The 9,645-nt window shown below is 37.0% G+C and overlaps 1 long non-coding RNA gene across 2 annotated transcripts; it reads left to right on the top strand.

Annotated features, from left to right (window-relative positions):
- Positions 1-4,813: 4,813 nt before the first annotated feature.
- Positions 4,814-8,828, top strand: LOC125245593. Of its 2 annotated transcripts, none has more exons than XR_007179574.1 (2): positions 4,814-7,057; positions 7,944-8,828. It is a non-coding gene; the product is annotated as an uncharacterized LOC125245593 (long non-coding RNA). The 2 variants fall into 2 exon arrangements; XR_007179575.1 differs by having other exon boundaries at positions 8,171-8,828.
- Positions 8,829-9,645: the final 817 nt, after the last annotated feature.

Below are 9,645 nucleotides of genomic sequence, written 5' to 3' on the forward strand. Positions count from 1 at the left end.
CCCTGGCGTTAAAAGATATGACAATGACATGAACAATGAACAATGCAAAGAAAGAAAAACAAAAAAAACAATTACAACTAAGTAATTGACTGAGTGAACTAAAAGAGTGCACCTGTTCAACTTACTTTCTTCAAAAGGATCAGAAACCAGCCACAAAAAAATGCCCACCCGGTACTAAAGTGCTCAGATTTAAGTTTCTATATAAGATTTAAATTTCTGTATTCAAGTAGTGACCATTTCGATGCCGAAAGTAAAACATAAATAAAATAAATAAAAAGGATAAGTAAAATTAAACCAATATTTAATCAGCCTTTCAATAAAAATAACAAAACTTATCTATATAAAACAAATTATTTATATGAAATAAATATGCTTAATACCATTAAGATATTAAAACGTGTGTTACTAGGAGAACAAAAATGTAACTTTAAGCATCCATTCCTATTTTTGAAGGGAAAAAAAAAAAAAAAAAAAAAAAAAAAAAAAATTAACACATCCTAAGCAGAACGCACGCTAATCCCAGAGAAAAAACTGCTCATGAGTAAACGTTACTAGTGCACTAAACAACGTAAGGCCTGTTGGCTACATCTTTAGCTGTCAGTCTTTTACCCTCAATCAGAGCCGTTATGACAGCGAAGGGACCGTGAAAGCCAGCCTATGGGTGGCCAAACGTGACACTTCTAAGGCTAAGCATGCGAAGGATAAGGCGCAGTCTACCCTTACGTCGCCGTCAGACCGTGTCAAATTTTGAATGGGATTGATAGGGAGGGCAGACGATAGACCCGCGGCGACGTCACGGCGACGTCACTGTAGAACTAATCGTAGGCGGCGACGTGACGGCGGTGTATGAGGGGTGAATTCAACAAAATTTGATGATTGCTAAGCAAACTGAGAGGAGAACTTACGTGTATACGCACGCCAGCCGTCTGGCCAAAATCCCATAGTATTCAGGCGTCAGACGTAAGATATGAGACGTTAGACGTCACGGTCACGTGTTGGAGCTGCGCTCAAAGTGCGCGGCGGCGATGGCGGCGACGTAGTTGAGAAAGTATATTTTTTTACTTTGCGTCTGGATAACGTACGTGTGGATAAACGCCTGGATAACGTACGTGTGGATAAACGTCTGGATAACGTACGCGTGGACTAACGTCTGGATAATGTATGTGTGGATAACACTAATGATATTAGCTTTATTCCTATTTTGCCCAAAGGAAGCTTTAAGGTGTAAATGTTCATAAGTTGGAGGAAGCATTACAAATCTGTCTCCCTGATTGAAGCTTGGCCATTCCTCCGGCCACCTCTGTTGAGCAAGCACCGAATTAACGGCTGACTTTTCTCCGTTCAAAGGTCACACCGGCACAGGGGAATTCCAGCTGAACTAAGGCCTCCACCTCTTAATATGGAAAATAATAATAATAATAACAAGCCCAAAAATGCATATAAGTGGCCATGGTAACACTGCAAGTGCGCGCTTGGCTTGAAGCAGCTAAACAAATAAAACACAACAGAGTCGAGCTCGACGGTCAAAACGTGTTTATTTATTTATTTATTTTAAGCGCATGTTTAGGCTACTTGGAAAAATAATGGAAAAGTGCTGCAATGGCATAAACAACCTTAAGGTTAGAACAACAAAATAAACAAATATATTGCATGGTTATACACGCTCGTTTGAGATGTGTTGCATTAATTATTATTGGAAGACTTATTTATTTGTTCTCATGTGCTTGCATTCGATTTTTCTAATAAATTGAATTATTATATTTAAGATTTAGTTATATTTTAGGTGATGTTGCTGGGCAAGTGAATTAAGAACAGTGCTCAGTCATAAAAAAAAAAAAAAAAAAAATGTGTGTGAGAGTGAGGCGCCGGCGCGATCACTTATATTTTCTTATAAAAGCGGGGAAAAAATTAAAATACTCAGACATTTATGGTCACATTTATGTAACACATTTCGAATCTGTGAAGGGTTAAATAGGCCTATTGTTTTTGTACACTCACAATAAAAAGAAAAATTTGCCTGTAAAATAAAGAAAACAAAAAGAATTTCCTTTCTCTGGACTTCTCAAAAATGAACCGAAACTCAGCATATATAGCAGTCTATTACTTGTCGCATTTTGTTCATTTCATTTTGTTAATATGTTTATTAGGTCAAATAAATTTGCGCATAGGTTATTTATTCCTTTAGGATTTAATCCTGTTTTTCTCCATTCAGAAGCGCTGCTGCCCGATGATGATGATGATGATGAATCCTCATGTTCTGTTGTTTATTCTGCTATTTCTTCATGTATGCTAAAACGAATTAAACCCCTGGGATTTTATTAATGGGTCACAGACAGGTATCCATTGTAATTTCGTTGAATTCTAATTTTATTTTACTTTGTCGGTTAATGAAAAGATAATGATCTCGTCGGTTGAAAGTCAGGGGGGAAAAACGAAATGACATCGACAAGGCGACATTTCTAGTTTTCGTTTAGTTTAAGTTTTTTAACAATTTTTTTTTTCTTCTTATATTCAGGTTTATTTCGATTAGCATAAATGTTTTAATAGTTTTAGTTTTTGTCAGTTAAGTATAATAACCCTGCCTGGGAAAAACATCCACAGAACTGCAGTCAATTTTCCAGCTGTTTAAGCCATGAATATTTACAAATATTCACGAACTATTTATTGCCGTCTGGGACACAATCTCAGGCCGGGAGTCTCAGACTCGTCGAAGCCAAATACAGTTATTGATGCTCGGGAAGCTAACAGCAATTTCTTAACGATCAGCATTTCATCTGAAAGAGGTTCGCCTGAAAATGTTGTCCAATAGAGGGAGCCACATGATAAGGAATATTTTAAGCTTATTTTCCTTATTTTTAAGCTTATCTGTTTCCATACTTTTGAACTATAACCATTAAATTTCTTTAACCATGTTCTGACAATATAGTTTTACTGTACATTGACATATGAGAAATGCTTATCCCAAGAATAATTATTTTTATATGCTGTCTTAACTAATAGCCTATGACAGTTTGTTCTGCATGTGCATTTCTTTGTCCGGTATATAGGCTATAGCTTACAATATTATAATTTCTATTAAAATACATGATTAAAGTGTTTGATAATAGGCCATAGCTTGCACTCTGAATTAATCTTTTAATTTCGAATTTGGTCTTTTAATTTAACTGTCTTTAATGCATCATGCATTTTTTTTTTTTTTTTTTTTGTTTGTTTTTGTTTTATAAAGGATTTCTATGGGGGACAAAACTCTGTAACAATATGTTTTACTTGGATAATGCTGTCATTATCTTAGCAGTAGTGTTTATGACAGGAGAAATGTGTTGATTAGTTGTCTCTGGTTGTCATTTTAGGACATTAAGCCCAGGCATTTTCAAGTTAAGCAATAGCACATCTTTTAATGTCAGTTGATTGGCTAATAGTGTATGTTAGGTCATGTTTTCGTCAACATATTTAAACAAAATTAGGAATGGAGAAATATTCAGCGATTTTGAGGTGCGTTAAATGTGTTTTCTTTTTGCTCAAAACAAAGCAAAAACACTAATTTACAGAACTTCAGACAATTTACAAAATAACAACTGGCAAAACTTACTTCAGACGTCACGGCGCAGACGTCACGTAGCTTCTCACGTAGCTTCTCTATGGAAGGCCAAAAGGGCCAAAACGTGTGAAACCGACGTCTTAACACGTAATTACGTGTTAACGCGCAAATGACGTGTTAACGCGTAATTACGTGTTAACGCGCAAATGACGTGTTAACGCGTAATTACGTGTTAACACGTCATTTGCGAAATAAAAAACGTGGGACTTTACCACCACCTGGTGGTGTGGTGTACTTGCACAAGCAGATTAGGATTGCAAATGGCAGGATTTTGTCTAAAATAAATCTTTAAAAATGAACAGTGAGCATAAATAGGCTACAACTATGGCTACACATAATAATTATAGCATACATTTTTTATTTGTATTTATTTTAATCCTAACACATGTCTTCAAATGAATGAATGTTGTTGCTCTCAAAACAATTAACACAGCACAGTAAACACTCTTATGTTGATGAAATTTCATTATTCACTGCACTGCAGTTTATTCTAGTAATACGTTTATTAAAAACTAAATTATATCATCATAACTACAGGTGTGTTCACTATTGATTTTATAACATATTCATCTATAGACATACACTAATGAAAGTACATGCTTATTATTGTTTTTTAATGAGTGGTTTTGTTATAATCTTTTCCCACTTCCCCGAAAAATTACATAGCCTACACAAACATCCAGCAAATGTTGTACAGTACTGCAATCACTAATGTTTACTCACGAATTTAAATCTGCCTAGAGAATTTCATCTACATCATAGAACATTCTTATGCATTATGGAGGGAAAAATCATTATGAATGTTGAATCCATGGTTCTTCTCAACATCTGCAGGCCTCCTTCATTGTTGTTGTTTTTTTTTTACTCTTTTTTTGTAGTAAACTATATTCATGTTTCTGGTAAAGGTTTGCTCTTGTTTACCTGATTTTTAATACTGCTTTCATGTGCTGGTGTGTGTGTATACAAGAAAAGAATTGGTTCTTATAGATCTGTTAGTTTTGTGACAGTTTTACTGTTTGAATTTGTAATAAACACATACAACGTGTGGTGTGTAGATAAATAAAATGTATTACAAATGTATTTACAAATGTAAAACAAAATTATTTACAATAATATAAACAAATAGAAGACGGAATAAGCATGTATGTATAGGAAACAACTCAAGAATGTATTCCAACGATATTCTCCATAGTCTGTTCCCCATGTTTTCCTGTGTGTATCTCTATAGTCAGCCAGTGTGCTTCAGCCATCCGTCTGTCCAGCAATTCACGATTCCCTCATCTGTAAGAAATTACATTTCAGTAATTATCTCCTTTCATCGAAAGTACCATTTAATTGTCAACTCTGATTTCTGTCATTACGCCCAGTGCTGTCAATAAAACATAATGTTCACCTAATTCCAAATTTATCTATTCGGTTTCCTGCAAAAGTGGCTCTTCCGTGTGTGTGCGTCACCCTTTCGTCAATGTCGTTGACTTTTGATGATTGATGAGGTAAGCTCAGTGTAGTGCTTGGGTCACTATATCATGAATAATTTAAATAAATAAAGGTGTTGTGTCACGTTGACATTGCCTGTCGTAACTGTTTGTAATCCTTCTCATGACTAATTAATATGGTGATACGCACGATTCAGATCGTTTTATTATTAATGAGATTGTGAACGAGCACTTACGTAATGGTTACGATGTGCTCAAGTCTGGCGCAACTTCCTTTTAACCAAAAACTTTTGGCGGCGAGGAAGAAAGTAGTAGTAGTAGTATCATCAGCAGCAGGACATGGCGCGGAGAGAGTTTCTTACAGACTGCAATAGGGCATTTCGGGAGTGTACTCGATTGGCTCAAACAGACGATCGGGATGCTATAGCAATAATAATTACAAGGTAAGTGATCTTGTTTTGTGGCACTGGACGCCCATTATTTCCCCCAGGGGCGGACAAGGCTATCGGCAGTACCGGGAGTTTTCCCTGTGGGCCGCTGGACAACGTGGGCCGGCCCTTTGCAATGTAAATGTATGAATGAATTGTAGTAAATAGTCCATAGGCCCATCTTTCCGTCAGCACAGACGAATTGTTCGCGCGGGCGCGGCCCACAAAGACTCTAATCAGTGTGCTCAGTCTGTCTAAAAGCGCTTATCAATGTCAAAATGTTTGAGATAACCAATCAAATCAAAGGAGGCGGGATTTACTGTCCACGGAAACCGAGCAGCGCTGCACTATTTAATGCTTGTAGAATGCGAGCCGAGATAACATAAGCAGCTGAACAAAACAATATAGCCTACAGCAATGTTTGCCAACTGTTTACGATAAATAATAATAATAAACTGTTAAACGACGGGGATTCATTTCGAGGACGCACTTCTGACCTTTTCGGATTGTTATTCTTCACACATTGGATAAAGAAACATTAACGTAACCTATAGTGTTCAGCATGTCAGATAAAAGTGAATGTGTGTCTGTTGTCAGGATTTCTTCAGTAATTTCACAATCATAAAACTCGAAATATTCTCAAACTTAAACTGCATGGCAAAACCAGCAGCTTTCATATAACCTATGTCCCGTAAAGTGTAAAACATATAATTTTCTAATAGTTCACACGCATTATTTTACAGACTGGCGATCAAAAGTTTGAAATAAGACTTCTTTAATGTTTTTGAGGCGGAGAAGTAGGAGGAGGAAGATAAGTATTCTCTTGAGAAGGAATGCAATGAAGCATTTTGCCTTTAACAAATACCCAAACGCCCCTTTCTCCTAGCATTTTTGTGCGCACAATGTCCATCTGTCGTGCTCGCTTGCTCTCAATAGGCTACTGAGAATCATAAGTTAGGAAAGTCTGTCCTTCTCGGGCAGGTTTTTATTAGTTTCGGTTTAGGAAAAAGGGCTCCACTTAATATTAAGTGGCCTTAATACTATGTACTTACATCAAAAAGTAAGTACAATGTACTTATTGGGTTCATATTGAATTGAAAATCACTTTTGCTGCTATTGAGGTGGGATGTGGGTAAGGTTAGGTACAGGTTTGGTGGTATGGGTTTAAGGGTAGGGGTAAGGTGTAAGGGATGGGTCAACAGTGTTGGTTGGGTTGGTTAAAAAAAGCTTTAGATCACTCCACAAGCACGCAGCTTATAGTTGCATGAGTTCCACTTGGACGTAAAAAGCAAAATTGTCTTGCTATTGGATCCAAACCTTTGAAACGTTGTTTGAGCTGGACCTACTCTGAACCTGTTTAGTCATAGGAGAGTCACGTCATAAAAAAGCTTTAGTTATTTATTTGTTAGTTATTTGCGGCTTCCCATTTCATTTAGCGATATAAAGTTTGGAGTTTTGTTTTTGAATTTCATCTCTATTTATTTGCTGCTAGCCAACGCATTTATCAGATCCAAAAGCATTGTTGAGAGGAGTTATGGAAAAGCACAGACGAATGATATCATCAATCGTTGTCGTTATCATGATAGAAACTCGAGGTAAGTCATTTTTTAAAGTTAAAGTAATCCAAAAAAGTATTGCTTTTCAGGTGGAGAGGTATTTCAGAGCTCTCTGAGGGTGCGTTCACACTTGTCATGTTTGGTTCGATTAAAACGAACCCTGGTGCGATTGCTCGGTTAGTGCGGTTCATTTGAACATATGTGAACGCTGCCATCCGAACCCTGGTGCGCACCAAACAAGCGGACCGAGACCGCTGAAAAGATGGGTCTCGGTCCGCTTCCAAACGAACTCTGGTGCGGTTCAAATGATATATGAACGCAACACGGACCAAAGACATGTAACCGAACCAAAAACAGGAAGACGAGACCCTAAAAAGGACAGAATCCTCACGCATGTCGGTTTTTCTCGTCATAGTTGCGAGTTTGCCCATCACAGGCATCAGACGCGCATCTCCACGCAGCAGATCATTTGTGTGTGTGACGGATGGATTCCCGCCGCTGATTTGACTACTTTACACGTTTTATAAGCTCTTCACGAGTTCCCAGCTGGCCAAAATACCATCACATGCAGGCTACGCACCGCTACGCATACACAACGAGTGCATTTACCTCAGAAAACAGCATTGTTTTGGATGTTAGGTAAGTTCCGTCTCAAAATAGGCAATACGTCATAAAATCTGACCAATCACGTTGTGAATGTATCCCTATGCCTTATGGTTCGGTATCTTTTGGTTCGGTGATAAAATTGCCAATCTGAACGCTAACCGGACCAGGACTAAATGTTTTTTTTTCTTCTTTGGTCCGGACCAAACGAACCGAACTACAAGTGTGAACGCACCCTGAGAGTCCACAACAGCAGTGTTGTATTGATTTAGCCCAATCGTTACATGACCTGGTTATACAATTAAAATCTTTTTCCGTTTAGATCATGTTTGCAAAAAGCTGATCAAGAACATAAGGAGGTTGAGTAAATAATAAGATAATTCTCATTGTGTAATGATAATAATAACAATTTTTATTTTGTAGTCAGAAAAACTTTTCAAACCGGCTAACTGATAAACTATTATTTTCAAACAAATGAATAAGTCTTCAATTTGTTACATAGGAGTTCAAAGCGGTTTGTATCGTTAATACTTCTCCTTTCACATTTAGCAGGGAGTGGAGCAGCGTTTTCACAAGCAAAATTCTGCTGCTGACCCAGAGGATGGAGTGGAAGTACCAGATATCCATCAGAGAAGAATTTATTTCGTTCAGACATATCACCTTTGAATGACTGGGATCTTGATCTTCAGACACCTAATATTATGCAAATATTTTACTTTCTTTAGCGCTCTAGATTAAAACAAACACAGCTCAGAAATAAATAAGATGTTGTACTTTACTCCTATTACTCGATGCTGATCTTGGATAAACAAGAATTAAGATAACCCATCTCTGAGTCCATGTAATGCAAATGAATATGTATTTTAAAAAGGTTACACTTTAAAAACCACACACAGTGACTGTGACAGTTATCTATACAACCCCAGTGAAGTAAAACAATAGGTAACTATTTACCATCGCTTCTGACTAACTGCATGCTACAATCTACTTGAATATGGACTCACAGAGATTGATTATTTTCTTAAAAAGCAGTGTTTATATGAAGAAAGTAATATAGTACATCTTGGATGGCATGAAAGACTATTAACAAAGACATATATTGCACTCCCCTACCACATATTGTACCCACTGTCACTGTTTTATTTTTACTGTGACAGTAACTGTTTAAATGATCTCTGCATCATTAAAATAAAACATTTTACACATATTTTGTATATCATGTACATTTTGTTTAGTAATACATGAATATTATGAGAAAAAAAAAAGTGATGCATAGCCAAGTATGGTGTCCCATACTTTGAATTTGTGCTCTGCATTTATCCCATCCAAGTGCACACACAGCAGTGGGCAGCCAATTTTTGCTGCGGCACCCAGAGAGCAGTTGGGGGTTTGGTGCCTTGCTCAAAGGTCTCACCTCAGTTGTGGTATTGAGGGTGGAAGAGAGGGCTATATATTCACTCCCCCCACCGACAATTCCTGCCATATTGAGACTCGAACCCACAACCTTTGGGTTACAAGTCTGACTCTCTTAACCACTATGCAGTTAGTGTTTTGAAAAATAAAAAAAGTGATAGTTCACCCAAAAATGAAAATTTTGTCATCATTTACTCACCCTCAAGTAGTTCCAAACCTATATGAATTTGTTCTGCTGTACACAAAGGAAGATATTCAGAAGAATCTCAGTAACCAAACTGACATCACCCCCCATTGACTACAACAACAGGAAAAATAAATACTATAGTAGTCAATGGGGGGTGATGTCAGTTTGGTTACTGAGATTCTTCTGAATATCTTCCTTTGTGTACAGCAGAACAAATTCATACAGGTTTGGAACTACTTGAGGGTGAGTAAATGATGACAAAATTTTCATTTTTGGGTTTTTTCCCTTTAAATGATGCATACCAATCACACCAAAAACACAAATGAAAGCACAATTACCCTTTATCCTCTGCATTAATGCCATTTCCAATCAAATTATACAGGATAAAGTGCTCCTGACATTAATTTTGAAATACAATGACATA

This window comes from Megalobrama amblycephala, linkage group LG14 (assembly GCF_018812025.1).
Source record: "Megalobrama amblycephala isolate DHTTF-2021 linkage group LG14, ASM1881202v1, whole genome shotgun sequence".
Classification (NCBI taxonomy): Eukaryota; Metazoa; Chordata; class Actinopteri; order Cypriniformes; family Xenocyprididae; genus Megalobrama; species Megalobrama amblycephala.